This window comes from Geotrypetes seraphini, chromosome 11 (assembly GCF_902459505.1).
Source record: "Geotrypetes seraphini chromosome 11, aGeoSer1.1, whole genome shotgun sequence".
NCBI classification, from domain to species: Eukaryota; Metazoa; Chordata; class Amphibia; order Gymnophiona; family Dermophiidae; genus Geotrypetes; species Geotrypetes seraphini.
The window spans coordinates 711,631-729,718 of NC_047094.1; the positions used below are offsets into that span (position 1 = coordinate 711,631).

The window sequence follows — 18,088 nt, forward strand, 5'->3', positions numbered from 1 at the left end:
GGTAAGAAATGTGAGTAGGAGCGTTTGCGGGCGGTTTCAGTTTTGAGGGAGCGGCCAGAAGGTATGGTCAGTCGTTTTTCTCCTTGGGACCTCAGTGGTCGTTTTGGGAAATAGATTTGTAGTTTAGTTTTCATGTAGTACGGAATCGTTTCATGGAAGGTTTTGAAAGTGAGGAGCAGGGCCTTGAAGGTGCAGCGTTTTTGAATGGTCAGCCAGTGCATGGAAGCTAATGCAGGGGTAACATGGTCGCGGATGCCTAGGTTTTTCAGAAGGCAGATTGCAGCGTTTTGCACCCTTTGGAGGCGGGAGAGAGTTTTGGTAGGCAGGCCGACTAGTAGAGTGTTACAATAGTCTACGTGGGATAGAACAAAAGCGTAGAGTAGTTGGGCAAATTCAGGTTCTGAGAAGTAGGCACGTATGGTTTTTAGCTGGTGGAGGTAGTAGAAGGAGGATGATACTAGTTTGAATACGTGATCTGTCATTGATAAATTAGAGTCAAGAGTTACTCCTAGGCTGCGGACGTTGTCTTTGGTGTAAGGGTGTTTGTGGCCCAGAAAAAGGACGGACGGGGGTATACGCATAAATCTTTGTGGATCCAGAGAAGTTCTGTCTTGGATTCATTTAACTGTAATTTGTTTACGGTCATCCAAGACCCCCTTACGTGCTTTATCTTTGCTGTTTAACCTGTGTTTGTCAATTAACTTAGGTACCAGTAAGTACAAATTTTACAACAGCACCTGGATGCCCAGATTCCATTTAAGCAGTAATATTTTGGCACACTTGCTCCTGTCATATATATGGCAGATAAATGTGCACCTACATGCAAAAGTTACAGGATTCTCTATCTTAATATTGTATGCAAAGTAGACTTGGGGAAATCCACTGCTTATTCCTAGGATAAGTAACATAAAATCTGTTTTACTCTTTGGGATCTTGCCAGGTAGTTGTGAACTGGATTTGCCACTATTGGAAATAGGATACTGGGATTGATGAACCTTCAGTCTGTCGCAGTATAGCAACTCATATGTTCTTAATTATAGGAGACACCTATGCCCCACATTCTTGAACACCCCTTGCATTTCCATGTTAAGAGTGTAGAATACCACTTAGCCTCTATCTAGCAGAGACACATGAATCTGTAACAGTGACATACCTAAGTGCTAGCTGCCTATAACTTGAATGTGCAAACATCACTTGCTCACTCACATCTAGACGCTCATGTTACAGAACAAGGGGGTGAGTATATCAGCGAAAATCACCAAAAGCAAGCTTTCTCAGAGTCTGTCTTTTTGTATCATACTATAAACCCCTGAGGCATGATGCTACGGAATATTGTAATAGCTTCTGTCCATGCACCATGAGCATCTCTTCCAGGTGAGACACTGATAGGGAAGCTCTATCATGAAATGAGAAGAGAGAAGGCAGAAAAAAATCTAGCAGTTTTGCCTATGCCCTAGGAAAACAGAAATCTGAGAAAAACTGTCCTTACCTAGGAATGTCTGCTAGCAGAGATCTAGAAAATACATGGAGCTAGAACAAGCAGAAGCCCAGGGAGGAAGAGCGGGCAGGAAATCAAATCCAAGAAGATGACACAGCTTGGGGAATGCAGACAATCATCGGGATTGTAGTAGCAGGGGTTTTCTTCTTGAAGGTGAACAAATTAGTCATTACCTGGTAATGACAGAGATAGAGGATATGGGCTGACACTATGCACAAAGCCAGCAATATATAAGAGAGTTGGAGCACAGAGGTCCTGGGAGATGAAAGCAGCCTTCAGACAGAACAAGAGATTCAGTGGAAGCTGATCCCAGGAAGCAGATGCAGTCTACATGAAGCCAAGAAAAGTTTATTTGTTTGATATAATAATAATAATAACTTTATTCTTGTATACCGCATTACCATGGAAGTTCTATGCGGTTAACAGAAGAAGAGACTGTACATTTACAGCGATATTACAATTTCATTAATATTAGATTTACATTTTGGAAGATACATATTCGGTCAAGTTACCTTTACATTTTTGACAGTAAATATCCTGTGAAGTTATGTTGGCGGCTAGGTTAGTTAGATACAGCAGCGTTACAGATAGCAGTGTTGCATGAGGCGGTAAGGGTCTAGGGGGGGGGAGGTCAGGAGGGAAGGGAGGAGGAGGGAGGGTTAATCAGAGGAACTTGTCAAAGAGGTAGGTTCCTCTGATTAACCCTCCCTCCTCCTCCCTTCCCTCCTGACCTCCCCCCCCTAGACCCTTACCGCCTCATGCAACTCCTCTGATTAACCCTCCCTCCTCCTCCCTTCCCTCCTGACCTCCCCCCCAGACCCTTACCGCCTCATGCAACACTGCTATCTGTAACCACCTAACATTACGTCTAGACAGTTTATAATACATTTAAAATAAGTATATGTATTAAAAAAGGGTAAAAACACCAACACTAAGTCTGTAAAGACAATGGATAGATACAGAAGGGAGGATGGAGAAAAATACAATTTCAAAAAAAAGGCCATACAAATTGGAAGGGGGTAAAACAAATGGTGCTTGTTGGTAGGTAGGCTTTAGAGGTGCTCTGTTTGCATAGTGGGAGAAGGGCTTAGAGGAAAAGCTAATATTGAGGAAGGTGCACAAGCCAGGAACAGCTTAACCACTGGACCAGGTAATAGGGTTACCAGGCATCCAGGAAAACCTGGACATGTCCTCTTTAAGGAGGACTGTTCAGGTGCCCAGACAGACTTTACAAAACCCAGCAATTTGTCCAGGTTTTGGAAGGCCCCAATGAGCTCCGTCAACATCTGGAGAGCCTCTGAGCAGGCGCCGATGATGCCATACACATCCACGCATGCTCCAGGCCCTCCTTGCCAGGGAAGAAGAGGATTGTGTGTGTGTGTGTGTGTTTGGGGGTGGGGGGCTGGGGAAGAATGGGGCAGAGCTGAAAGCGGAATGGGACTGAGCCATGTGTCCAGGGTTTTGCGGTCCAAAATATGGTAACTCTACCAGGTGAAACTCTGGCTCAGGGTGCCATAATACCCTGCCTCTGACCTCTGGTCTACAGGTTAAACCTTTTCTATCACCCACTCCCACCCCAGTCTAGTCTCCCCTTTCGTCTCCCTACCAGTAGATATGGCACTGTTCTCTCGCCTCTCTCTCACAGTCCTGTAAAGTTTACATCAGTAGCTGACGGCAGTAGTATCAGCAACAATCTCCATACAAATGTATCTATAAAATGTTGATGTCCAGTAAACTATATAAAATATTTTAATTCAATGTACCAACTGGCCTCAAAAATCCATAAGGATATTACTCTATTGAGCAGCTGCTCAAAAGAGTCCTTTCTTATCACTGACCGCTATGCAGAAAGGGGTGGGAAGTAAAAAAAATTCCCAAACACAAAGATTGAAAAACCATTTACGCCCCTAAACTCGCATGCAATTAAATGTCAAAAAGTCATATAAATATATGTAATGAACTGGACAAAGAACATTAGTCACAAGAAGGTTGTATTGAAAAACAAGGTTACTTAGCTCCAAACAATTCCAAAAGCATGGAATAACGAGGAAGAGCGTTGATGAGATACACTGCTTTTATGCGCGTAACATTAGCATGGTACCGAAGATCCAGCATTGGTACCGCAGGATAGTGGCCTTATGCTCAGGCTTGGCCAATACCAATGGAGCCAGGTGTCAGAGCAAGAAACTTGAACATGCCACTAACTTGGAAAAGCACTTTGATCTTCTCACGGTACGAGGGCACTGGAACCGTTTGGCCGGTACCATGGTGCCCTGTCTGGCCTCAGCGAGGATGACTCTAAAGAGGATGCACACCTCAATGCAGGAGAGGCTAGTTGTCGCCCTCACCTGGAGTACTGCATCCAGCACTGGTCGCCATACATGAAGAAGGACACAGTGCTACTTGAAAGGATCCAGAGAAGAGCAACCAAAATAGTTAAGGGGCTGGAGGAGTTGCTGTACAATGAGAGGTTAGAGAAACTGGGCCTCTTCTCCCTTGATAAGAGGAGACAGAGGGGACATGATTGAAATGTTCAAGATAATGAAAGGAATAGACTTAGTAAAGACAGGTTGTTCACCCTCTCTAAGGTGGAGAGAACAAGAGGGCACTCTCTAAAGTTAAAAGGGGATATTCTGTACAAATGTAAGGAAGTTCTTCTTCACCCAGAGAGTGGTAGAAAACTGGAACGCTTTTCCGGAGGCTGTTATAGGGGAAAACACCCTCCAGGGATTCAAGACAAAGTTAGACAAGTTCCTGATAAACCAGAACGTACGCAGGTAAGGCTAGTCTCAGTTAGGGCACTGGTCAACTAAAGCAAAGTAAGGTCCAGGTGCCGTCCCCCAAACTTTCTTCCCGACGTCAATTCTGATGTCGGAGAGGAAGTTCCAGGACAGCCAGGATTGACTGGCCTGGAACTTCCTTTCCGTCAGAATTGACGTCGGGAAGGTTTGTGGGCCGGTGCCCGAACCTTACTGCTTTAGTTGCTGTGGTCGGTGGTGGACCAGGGGTGTGTTTGAAGCGGTCCAGGGAGGCAGGCTTCAACACTGGAGGGGAAGCGATCGCCTGTCCCATTGTCCCCATGGACAGCTTCGGGACGCTGTCTCTGAAAATGGGACATTTCAGCATCCCGAAGCTGTGCGTGAGAACAACAGTACAGGGGATCTAAAAAGGGGACAGCCCCATTCAAAACAGGATGTAGGGTCACCTTAGCTATGCTGTGTGATTAGTTGACTTTGGACCGAAGATACTGCTACATTTCTTTAAGTCAGGGGTGTCCAACCTGCGGCCCTGTGAAGTATTTTGTGTGACCCCGGTCGAGGGCGATGCAGTGTTTTCCTCTGCTGCCCCCAGGTGTTTATCGTTTTGCCGACTCCCTCCTCTATCTTGCTGCAGCGTTTGCACATTTGTGCTGCCTCAGAAACATTTTTTTCAGCCAATGCGGCCCAGGGAAGCCAAAAGGCTGGACTCCCCTGCTAAGTTGATGCTGCAATTCTGGTCTGACCCAGTAGCGTCAATTCTTATGTTCTTTAAAAATTTACGTGAATGAAAAAAAACAAACAGCAGATCTCAAATCAGTGTGCAAAACTGATTTAGAAAAATGTGCTGTTGTCAGATTATTCCCAAAAAATTTTTTTGTTGCCTTGTGTAATTATATTGTGATAGTATTTAAGTAGTAGCAGCAAGACAGGCTGCCTTCAGGCAGCCCCTGGGTCTTCCCTTTGTCACATTCTGCCTTCTCTGATGCAAGTTCCTAAGCCACAGAATAACTTTTCCTAAAGTGAAGCAGTTATGCAGGTAACTGTAATCAAGTAAATATGCTGCCTTCAGCAACCTAAGTTTCCAAGTTTATTGATTTCTTGATATACCATCTATCTCAAGAATCTAGACGGTTTACAAAACAGTTAATACAGTAAAAGATTTAAAAATATTCAAATACATTAAGGGAAGTTGACAAACAGACTTAACTAACATGGCACCAAGGGGGAAGGGAGGCAAAGTTACAAAAGAAGTACAGTCAAGAGAGGGTATGGGGAAGGAAGAGCACAACTGGTAGGGGTGTCTTTTCTTTGCTCCTCCTCTACTGCTTTCTGTCCTTTCATAGGCAGAAAGCAATAGCAGAAAGTTTCCAGGTCACTGAAGGCAGCATATTTACTTCAGTCATGCTGCCAACAGCCTGAAGAGTTACAGCAGAGCCAGGTGAGCAAGCACTGGATCCTGGGAAAGGGGGGGGGATGCTGGACCGTGGAGACTGGGAGAAAAGAGAAGATGCCAGACCTTCAGAGGAGGGAGGGGCAGCTAAATATGCCAGACCACTGGAGGGGGAAAGGGAAGTAGAGATGTCAAACCAGGAAAAGGAGGAAGGAAGGGATTCCAGATTAAGGCAGGGGGAGGGAAAGAAAAATACAGATGCCAGACCACAAAAGGGGAGAAAAAGGAAGGAGGAGAGATGCCAGACTATGGGAAGGAGAGACTAGAGATCCCAGACCATAGGAGAGGAAAAGAGAGGGAGGGTATGGTGCACAGGAATGGGAGGGATGGGGAAGAGATGGAAGAAATACTGTTTATGGATAGATGGGAATAGGGGAGAAGATGGCACACATGGATGGTGGGAAAGGGCAGAGAAAGGGAGGAGACAGTGCACATGGATAGATGGGAAGGGAAGACATGGAAAAGTAGATAAATCTGAGGAGGAAGCAGAAAAATGGAAGTTAAATAATAAAAGTTAATGCCAAAGATGAATGTAGGGCAGAGAGAAAACAGCAAATGGATAAGGCCTTGGAAACACAGTTAAGAGCACAGACAGAAGGAAGTGCAACCAGAGACTGGGAAAAGATGAACAGAAAAATAAAATCACCAAGACAACAAATGTTGGAAAAGTGATTTTATTTTCAATTTAGTGATTGAAATGTGTCCATTTTCAGAATTTACATCTGCTATCTATATATTGCATTGTTCGGGAAGAACTGTATTTCTGTTTCTCTGTTGTTGTACTGCATGCAGAGTCTGACATCTTAGGGTTTCGTTTATGGTCTTGTATTTGTATAGGGTTTATCTGTGTTCTGCATGTGTGACCAGGGCCAGGTGCCGGGCAAAATGGTAAAAACGATTATAATAAATAAAATTGTGGAACACGTAGACAAACATGATTTAATGAGACAGAATCAGCATGGGTTCAGCCGAGGGAGATCTTGCGTCACAAATTTGCTTGACTTATTTGAAGGTGTGGATAAAGATGAGCCGGTTGATATAGTGTATCTAGATTTTCAGACAGCCCATCCTACCTGAACAACCGCCTCATCCAAGCATCCACAACCAGACACAGAAAAACGCACTCCCCATTCATACCTCCCCCGATCAAAGAAGTAAAACGATCAAAACTACACGACAGCCTCCTAGCCACTCAAGCTGCAAGACTAGACAACCAGATCTCCAACCTTCTGATGACCACCCCAGACTACAAGACATTCAGAAAAGAAATAAAAACTATACTTTTCAAGAAATTCCTGAAGCAGCCCTAACTTCACGTACTCTTAATAACTCTAAAATTGACAAATGATCTACTCTTTACTTCACTAGTAATGACAATTGTGCTTCCATTGTTACCCTCTTTTAAATCTTTTGTAAGCCACCTCTAGAGGGGTAAAGTCGAGGGGGTGGGTAATTAGAGTGGGCAGACTTGATGGGCTATGGCCCTTTTCTGCCGTCTTTTTTCTATGTTTCTACTCTTAACAACCCGAGAAATGTCAAAAGATCTACTATTTACCTCTCTAGTAAATCAATCGTTCTCCCATTGTAACCCCCGTTTATTAATCTTTTGACCACATCACTGAAGCCTTCATCAACTCACATTGGCTTCCAATCCAAGAAAGAATCCAATTCAAATTCTACTGCATACTATTCAAAACACTACACGGAGACAGTCCATCATACTTGAACAATCGCCTCATACAAGCACCCACTACAAGACAAAGAAAAACGCACGCCCCATTCATACCCCCCCCAATCAAGGAAGTAAAAAGAACAAAACTACACGACGGCCTCCTAGCCACCCAAGCCGCAAGGCTGGACAACCAGATCTCCAACCTCTTGATGACCACCCCAGACTATAGGACGTTCAGAAAAGAAATAAAAACCACACTTTTCAAGAAATTCCTGAAGCAGCAATAACATCACGACCGCTTAGTAACTCTAAAACCGACACTTGATCTACCCACTACTGCACTAATAATAACAAAAGAACTTCCACTATGACCACCTATTAACTCTTTTACAAACCACCTCACCCTCAACAACCTGCTAAATGTTTATAAGATCTACAACTTACCTCTCTAGCTAATCATTGTAACTCTGTTTTTTTTAAACTAACCTTTTGTAATCCGCCTTGAACCGCAAGGTAATGGCGGAATAGAAATCCCTAATGTAATGTAATGTAATGTAATGTAATGTAATGTAAGCCGCTTTGAACCGCAAGGTAATGGCGGAATAGAAATCCCTAATGTAATGTAATGTAATATGAGAGGCTCCTGAGAAAATTAGTCATGGGATAGGTGGCAAAGTTCAGTTGTGGATTAGGAATTGGTTATTAGACAAAAAACATAGGGTGGGCATAAATGGCAATTTTTCTCAATGGAGAGTAAACAGTGGAGTGCCACAGAGATCTGTACTGGGACTGGTGCTATTTAACTTATTTATAAATGATCTGGAAATTGGAACGAGTGAGGCAATTAAATTTGCAGATGACACTAAACTGTTCAAAGTTGTTAAAACGCATGCGGATTGTGAAAAATTGCAGGCGGACCTTAGGAAATTGGAAGACTGGGCATCCAAGTGGAAGATGAAATTGAATGTGAACACATGCAAGGTGATGCACATTGGGAAAAATAACCTGAATCAGTTACTGGATGCTAGGGTCCACCTTGGGGGTTAGCGCCCAAGAAATGGATCTGGGTATCATTATAGACAATATGATGAAACCTTCCACCCAATGTGCGGTGGCGGCCAAAAAAGCAAATAGGATGCTGGGAATTATTTAAAAAGGGATGGTTAACAAGACTAAGAATGTTATAATGCCCCTGTATTGCTCCATGGTACAACCTCATTTGGAGTATTACGTTCAGTTCATGTCTCCTTAGCTCAAGAAAGATATAGTGGCACTAGTAAAGGTTCAAAGAGCGACTAAGATGGAAAAGGGGATGGGACTCCTCTCGTATGAGGAAAGACTAAAACAGGGCTCTTCAGCTGAGGGGAGATATGATTGAAGTCTACAAAATCCTGAGTGGAGTAGAACAGGTAAAAATGGATTGATTTTTCACGCCATTAAAAATTACAAAAACTAGGGGGACACTCGATGAAATTACAAGGAAGTGCTCTTAAAACCAATAGGAGGAAAATTTTTTTCACTCAGAGAATAGTTAAGCTTTGTAACACATTTCCAGAGGATGTGGTAAGAGTGGATAACATAGTTGGTTTTAAGAAAGGTTTGGACAAGTTCCTGGAGGAAAAGTCCATAGTTTGTTATTGAGAAAGACATGGGGGAAACCAGTGCTTGCCTCTATTGGTAGCATGAAATATTGCTACACCTTGGGTTTTGGCCAGGTACTAGTGACCATCGTGACAACGGGCTACTGGGCTTGATGGACCATTGGTCTGACCCAGTGAGGCTATTCTTATGTTCTGGTAGGAATGAATGTCGTGAAGCATTATTAGTAACATGTCCCCAAGTAGGAAGATATTTGTCAGCAGTTTGTCCGGGCTTTGGAAGACCCTGAGCTCGAGGCCGCATCTGGAGGGCCAGGGGTGGAATAGGGCAAGGCTGGGAAGGGATGGGGGTCACATGTCCTCTTTTTTTTTAAGAAGAAATCTGGTATCCCTACACAAATCTGCAGGTGCTGAGCTCAACTAATGTTATGAACACACCAGATTAGTCTGGTGCGTCTCCATATAAATAGGGGAACTTCTCTGACATTTGCTCCAATACAAAATATAATCACAGGTCCTCAATGAAACTGTGCTTAAATACACTTTTACATGAAACAAAACATTATACTTAGCACTAAACTATCATTTCTTGTTTCAGTTATAAGTGCTGGAGAGTCATTGCCTGAGGAGGAGGAGTGTGTGGCACAGTGGTTGGAGCTACAGCCTCAGCATCCTCAACCCCACCCTGGGCAAATTGCTCAGTCCTTCATAGCCCGTTATGTTAGATACATTGTGAGCCCACCGGGATAGGGAAAATACTTGAGTACCTGATTGTAAAACTGCTTAAACCTCCATAGGCGATATATAAACACCTAATAAACGAACTTGAGAAGTTCCCTCATTTATACATAAAGGCCCTAATTATATAAAACCATTTTTAGCTTTTCCTATTTAGATAGTATACTCTGTTGCCCACAGCATCACTCACTGCCCTCTGCTGTGATTCTAGGGGAACAGCATGCAAAGAAGTTGGTTCTAGGGATTCCAATGGCAACACAGATTTTGTAGTAGAAATGGTAGCAGTGGCATCTCTAGACAGAAATATTTGGGCTGGCAACAAGGAGGCAATCCAAAGTGACATTTCCATATAGCATAATCACCTCCCCCCAGCAACTTTAAATAAGCTATAGAAAGTCACAAAGGTCTTCTATGCATAAAGAATTCTTTCAGCTGGTTTCAAGCACCCTGGAAAACCACCACTGTAATTAACAGCGTTCATTTAAAAAATTCTTCTATATGGGAGTGAAATTTTGGATTCTACCCAAAACTGAACAGAATCCAGAGAGACACCAAGCTACCTTGTCCCAGGAGGCAGATTAGACTTTCTGGTCAAACCTGGTTTGGAACTTACACCGCCAAAGCAGTGTGAGAGTTACAGCCCCTGCAGGTCCCATAAAGCATCATGATAAGGTAGTCAGAATGCCAAAAGTGACATAAAACATAAACGATTGGCTGGGCAACATTATCTCGCACTCCTCATCCTACCTAGACTTCAGGAAATTATTAAAAACTAACCTATTTAACCGTTTTATAACCTTACTCCCCTATGCCCGTCCTCTTGTTCCCAAGATCTCTTAGCCTCCTCCTATCCCCTGCTCACCTTTACATATGACCCGTTATATTTTATTGTACCTGTATCCTGCTTCCCTTCAATTGTATCTTCACTCGCTGATTGCATATTGTACCTATATCCTGTCCCAATATGCACTGATTGTCCAGCCCTCTTAATTGCATCTTCTTTCGCTGACTGTCCAGCCCTTTAATTATATCTTCTTTCACTGATTGTACCAATTTTCGGTTTGTCCAGCCCTTCTTTATTGTAAACCACCTCGAACTACTACGGCTTTGGCAGTACATAAGAAATAAATTATTATTATTATAAAATCTCTCAGCTGGAACTAGATATGTTGGCAGCTCTGAGAATCTCTGTAAAAATCCTGAACCTCCAGTTCTGTAATACTCCACACTCACATAACATAAGCATCGCCTCTGCCGAGTCAGACCATAGGTCCATTGCGCCCAGCAGTCCGCTCCTGCGGCGGCCCCCCAGGTCAGTGACCTGTAGTGATCCTTTACTTAAGACATTTTGTCCTGTATAGTACTCCTCTAACTATACCCTTCAATCCCCTTTTCCTTCAGGAACTTATCCAACCCCTTTTTGAAACCCAAACAATGGAATTAGGACTTTTCCCCTTATTCATTACATAAGATTATTATTTAAACTGTGATAGCATCTCGGTAACAGCTACATGGTTTCTAGGGTTGTTCAGAAAAACCTAAAGTTGGGAAAACTATGCGGATTGAAGTTTTTCTCATGAAGCTGATTGTGCTTGATTTAAAATGTTAAAAAATTATTTTCTGAAGCCCATCCTGGGGACCCTCAAAGCCACTGATTACATAAAGCTCTGTTTTTCTTAACATTTGCTATTTTTGCTTAATGGAGCAAATTTCTTGATATTATAGCTCTAACTTTTGTTTTAACACTCAGCAATGATACATTGATAAAAAGACATTTTATGCAAATATTCTAGCAGTATTTTATTAAATGACCTTCAATATCTGCACTTTATTGTGGAAAATAACAGAAATTTAACATACTTCGCTAATACACTTTGGTGTAGTCATCTCCCAATGACATTCCCAACACTCAAGCATTCAATGTCTTCTTGAGATAGTCAGGCTAAAAGCCTGCTAAGCTGTTCAACTCCTTGTAACAAGGTATCAGTGAATATAAAGTATGGTTTATTGTATTGAATGCTGATGAGGTATCAAATTGCATTAATATCATTTGTTGTCCTTTAGTTAAAGCTGATCTTACTCTAGTTACCAAATCAGGCATGTTTCTGTACTATGATAATTTCTAAAACCATGTTGAGATGACCATAGCAGATTCCAGCCGCATACCACCCCTGCTCAGCAGCCCTTGGAAAATCATCCCTTAGTCTAGGAAGCCGAACACTCTCAACACCATCCACCATCCATCTCCAGGATACAAGTTTCTCTGCCCTGGCCTTTATCCTTGACAGGAAGGATTGAAGAGAATACCACCTGAGCACCTGACTGCTTCACCTTCTCTCCCAGAGTCATAAAGTCACTTTGATATGTACAGAGGGGTACCTAGTAGTATCATTAGTGCCAACATGGATGAGAAGCATCAGATAATAGTCACTAGGCTTAATGAGTCTCAGCAAGCTCACCATATCTTGGATTTTGGCATCAGGCAGACTACATACTTCCTGGGACATCATGTCTGATCTGTGGATGGACGCCTCTGTACCCCTCAGAAGGAAATCACCATCCACCACTAGCTTATGCCTCCTAGTGTCTTGGATTCAGCAACTGTGGAGATTTTGAGCTTTTGTCCTTCCTCTCCCTTGGATGTTCTCATCTCCTCCACTTCTAGGGCTACATACTGGTTCATCAGGTGGTCACAATATCAAATCTGCACTGTCCCGTAATCTGTGTCCCTCAGCACAGCCTCTTCTTCCCCACTGCTGGAAATATTTAATGCCTTATGAAAAATTTTACCAATGTACCTTACATTCACATAGATGTTTCTCAAGTCTTGTCACCTCCTTTCAATTCCTTTACTTCCTTCATGAGATTCAAGTTGGAGAAAACTTGCACGTGGAACCACTCTCTTTGCTTGGGTAATATTTTCTGTCTGCACAAAGACAGAAGCTGTAACCCATAAAATAGCTTTCATGACACAATGTTTTTCAAACAGCACAAAAGTGTAACCCTTTGTACAATAGCCAATAGAGTCCAAAAAATGAAATCCTCTGTACAATTGGCTAACACACTTAGTCCCTCGGATTGTAGAAGTCTGAATGCAAGCAGGTAAGTTATTCCAATGGAGTTTTCTTCCCCTTAGCAGATCCTCACTCAGTACTTCTTCAGAAAAGGAAAGAGAGCTATAATAGAGACATCTAAATATCTACATGGCAAGCCTGTTTCATTTGAAAGCAAGCTCCAGAATGAAAGGGTATAGGATGAAGAGGAGATAGGCTCAGGAGTAATCTAAGGAAATATTTTTTTTTTCCAGAAAGGGTGGTAGATGCATGGAATAGTCTCCAGGTAGAGGTGGTGATATATATTTTTTGCAGCATGTTTATATCATTTTTATGAATTTTCCATTACAGGAACAAGTTGACATGATGCTCAACATAGATGAGAAAACACCACATTTAGATCCTCTGAGGAAGCTTGTTTAAAGTGAAATGGAGATCCCTACTGGGATGGTACACTGAAGCTAAGTACTTGCTAGATTTTTTGATACCTGCAATGATTGGAGGGGTGTTTTTTTTTTTAAGATGGAAGACTTGAATTCAGTCCATATCGCTAAACATTGGCATATATATGAGAATAGTGCAAGACTTGACTTGCAAGATCTTTTTCCTTTAACATTTCATAAAAAGTGACTAAGGGTGTATTTAAATACTATATGCTATAAGGTTTGTTACATTCCCTAACTCTATATCTGTATTATTACAAGTGATCTTTGCTGGGGAAACAAATTCCCATTTGAGTCTATGCGTTTTGGTGAGGGGGAGGGGGATTTGCAATGCTGTGGGGGGTTTTTAACTGATTTTATCCTATATTGCAAACTGAATTGATATACTGTATAATTTTTATGTAAAAGGCAGTATATTAAATTTTACAAATAAAAGTGGTGTGTCAATCTAAGAGTTCCACTTAATTATCATAATGCCAGCCCACATTATCAATTCCACTTCCTCTACTAAGACCATAATCCAGTCTACAGTATCATTGAAGGCTCTACTATCAGAACTCTCTCTTCTCCTCCTCTACTATCATTCTCAGTCATCCTCTGGTGCAGTGGAATCCCCATAACATCCAATGGCTCTTTTCAGACTTGATAATTGCATATCTGACTAGGCCTCGTGTTATACTGGCTCCAGCCACATAACTGCAATAAAGGCTCATTACATTCCCAATGTGTCTGCCATACACCATCCTGTCATATTCAGCTCATCTGTGTATTAAGTAGGAAAATGGAGAAGCAGCGTTGCCTGAAATCAGAGGGTAAGGTGATGGGAGAATGGTTTCAGATGACAAGAGTGAATCAAATATGTATTACGCTGAATCCATTAATGTCTTCATAGCTACTGCAAGAGATTCTCAGTCTCTTAATGAAATATGCATGATCCTTCTATTTATTCAGAGACAGCGCTAGCAAAAGGACATTTATTTTAAGAAACAATTTGTAAGGTTATCTTCATTGTTTTTCAAAAACAATCCAGCCACTTTTTGCCTTCACAGCTTGTTAAAAATCAGCCTCTCGTCAGATAAAAATTGACTGTGGACCCTTAAGGTTACAGAAGGGTTAGACTCCAGTGAAAGTTGGTGCCAGATGAAAGACTAAGCGAGCACTTTCCTCAGAAGAAAATTAATGGATAAAGCTTCAAAACAAAAGAAAGACTTTGAGAGAAATGCAAGGTAGATTTTAGGAATTACTAAATCTATCTCAGTTGATATCTACATTCCAGATTGGTCTCATCAGAGCATAGGACAACTCTCCTATATGAAGTAGTAAATTCTGGTCATGAGGATCTGGCAGATCCCAATTTCATTCTACTTGAGATTTATATAATGGGCTATGCAGCTCAGGGGCAGAACCACAGGTGAACCAAGGCCTACCCAATTTGGGCTCAGGTCCACCCAGCACCACTGTGAAAGGAATAGGCTAGGTTCCCGCACTGCTCTCTTTCTCCCTCAACCCTCCCCTAACTCATCCCCATCCACAAAATGCATCCTTTTCTGGCTCCTTTCTATACCTTTGCTGCTGCATCTCCTTCCCCAGTCTCCTCCATCCCATGTCTAGCAATTATCCCTATCTCCCCTTTCTCCCTCATTGTACTTCATCCACAATTCTTGCCAGCTCCCCTGTTGCTCTCTTCATGGGTCAGTGGTAGGGATTTCCACACACTTCCTGACACTAACCCAGAAGCCTGCCCTCTGCCATGTCCCACCCCCTCTGTTACAACTTTCTGACTGGGAAATGGCAGAGGGGAGGCTTCTGGGTTAGCTTCAGGCAGCATGTGGAAATCACTGCCACTGACCCATGAAGAGAGCAACAGGGGAGCTGGCAAGAATTGTGGATGAAGTACAATGAGGGAGAAAGGGGAGATAGGGATAATTGCTAGACATGGGATGGAGGAGACTGGGGAGGGAGATGCAGCAGCAAAGGGATAGAAAGGAGCCAGAAAAGGATGCATTTTGTGGATGGGGATGAGTAGGGGAGGGTTGAGGGAGAAAATGTTGGATATGGGGCTGGAGGAGAGGGAGAGATGGTACATAGGGGAGGGAAAAATATTATATATGATGATGGAGGGGGAAGAGAAAGATGTTGCATGGAGGGAATAAGAAGAGAGATGTTAAACCAGGAGTGTCAAAGTCCCTCCTCGAGGGCCGCAATCTAGTCGGGTTTTCAGAATTTCCCCAATGAATATGCATGAGATCTATTAGCATACAATGAAATAAGTGCATGTAAATAGATCTCATGCACATTCATTGGGGAAATCTTGAAAACCCGACTGGATTGTGGCCCTCAAGGAGAGACTTTGACACCCCTGTGTTAAGACACAAGGGAGGAAGAGATATATGTTAGATGTGAGGTAGATGAGGGAAGAATACAAAGGTAGAAAGGGAATAAAGAGGGATACGTTGGATCTAGAAACAGAAGGGAGTGATAGAAGAGAGAATGCTGGGTCATGGAGGAGAGGGCAGGAATGGAGCAAGGAACAGGGAGATGAAGTTACAAGGACAAAGGAAAAAAGGCAGCAGATGCTAGGCCAGAAAGGTAGAGGAAGAACTGGGAATGATGGAACTATGTGAGTGATGCCAGAAGGGAGTGACCAGGAAATGAATAAGATAGTCATTATAGAGGGTAGAAATATGGCAAGGGGCAGTAGATTAAAGATGAAAGCATATAGAGGGCTGGGGAAAGTGAGATGGGGAATGGAGATTTAGTGGGTGAGAGAAGATGGAAATTTGATAGTAAAGTAAAAAGGAGGAAAAGAGTGAGAGGGGGTGAAATCTTAATTGGCAGAGGCAGAAAAGAGAGAATCCAAGATGGCAGCAGTATAGCTTCGGCATCTCATTCTTTATTTCCTGAGGCATCTTTCTGCTTGTGGTGATATGCCACACTCAAAACGCAAGGGAATTGTTCGAGCTGAGCTCCCTGCGGCTCGAACATCTACCCCTTTACAGTGCTCCATGCTGGAGTTTGTCGGAGCCGGTTCTTATGTTAACATCAAAGGAATGTCCAGCGGTTCCCCAACTGGAAGAGAGGCTGGGGCTTCGGACTGGAAAGTTTCACTCTCCCCCCCCCCCCATGTCTGTTTCACTGCCGCACCCAGAGTCTACTGCGGCTGAGCAGGAAGTATCTCCCGTTATGTTATCTTTGAGAGAGCAGCAGGGGCTGTAGCCAAGATAGAATTTCCGGAGGTAGAAGAAACCGGGGAGGTTTCGTCTCAACATAGAAAATTGTCAGCAGTATCGTTAGAGAGCATTTGAGAAGCTCTCATGAAGATTAACACCACAGTTAACAAATCTTCACAAGAAATTGCTACGCTTGTAAGTACTGTTAATATCTTAACAGAAAAGCTCCAAGGTACTACAGAACACTTTAATGCTGAACTTAACCAGGTTAAGAGTAAAGTGACGGATCTACAAACTCTAGCCACAGAAATGGTCAAAGACAAAACTATTCTAAGTAGGAAGATAGAGCAACTGGAAAATTATAAAGAAGATTGAATATGCGTTTACTCAAACTTTCCAAGATCATTGGGAATGTCCCCTATAGAAATGCTTACAAAATATTTTGTTGAAATTTTGAAATATTCTTCTGAATTAATTCCACCAATTAATCGTATATACTATATACTTCCCTAAAAGGAAATAGGGGTCGCTTTTGGTGAAGTTGGTGCTGCGGATTCAATCTTACTGAAATACTTGAAACTTCTGTTTCAGATACCACAGAGCAAGCTACTTTATTAATTTCCTTTGTCTTTGAGGGCGGCAGACAGTACTGAAGATTCGCTAAATTTGCATGTGCCTATCGCTGGTGATAGCAATGGGCACTTGCACAGAATAAAGCACAAAAATCAACCCAACAACAAAAAATTGAGCCACAAGTAATCCTCTTCAGCTGCAAAGTAACACTCCCCTGACAGCCGGAGAGATGTCCACTCTCTCCCACCATTAACCAACACAGCCACCCGGCAGCGGGAGAGATGCCCAATCTCTCCCACTGCCAACCGACAAAACCCCCAACCCTCCTCTGTAGCAGATGCCCACACTCTCCAGACAACCGACAGCCCCCTGGCAACGGGAAATGCATTAAGGAGGGACCTGAGGCTCTGATTGAACCAAATTGGTTAAGGCCCCTCCTATGGGAAGGGCATTATACTTCTGGGCCAATCAGAGCCTTAGGCCCCTTCCCAGATGCATCGGCAAATAGCCTAAGGCTCTGATTGGCCCAGACACCTGAGGTCCCACCCATAGGAAAGGCCTTAAACAACCTGGGCCAATCAGAGTCTCAGGCCCCTCCCCGGTTACAGTTACTTTATTTGATATACCACCATTACTGACAAAAAAAAGTCAAAGGATAGAAATAGAATTGATTTACAAAATGTACCTGGGAAGGAAAAGCCCATTTTGAAGAGGGCCAGCTGGCCGGAGGAAGTAGGCATCCCTCTGACCTGCTGGCTAAAGGTAAGGGTGGGGGTTGTCAGAGGCACCAGGAGGGGGATGTAGCATAGCGGCGGGAGAGATGCCTAGGGTTGGGGATTGTGTTGGTTGGTGGCGGGAAAGATTGGGCATCTCTCCTGCTGCTGGAGGGATGTATCAGTTGGCAGAGGAAGAGACTGGGCATCTCTCCTGACGCCAGAGGGGTGTATCAGTTAGTGGCGGAAGAGTGGGCATCTCTCCCGCTGCCAAGGGGGGGGGGGGGCTATAATGCACGCGCTCAAGCATGTTTTTACTATTCCCACTAAAAAAAACAACTAATTTTTATGTTTTGTCATTAGTCACAGTCAAAATACAAACTTTTAACAGTGCTGGCACTGTACTGCACCTCAGACCAGT

The 18,088-nt window shown here is 43.0% G+C and overlaps 1 protein-coding gene across 1 annotated transcript in view; it reads right to left on the reverse strand.

The window, feature by feature from the left end:
- The window catches only part of USP31 (ubiquitin specific peptidase 31), a 377,558-nt gene that overhangs the window by 76,296 nt on the left and 283,174 nt on the right, over positions 1–18,088 (reverse strand). The window lies entirely within an intron of this gene.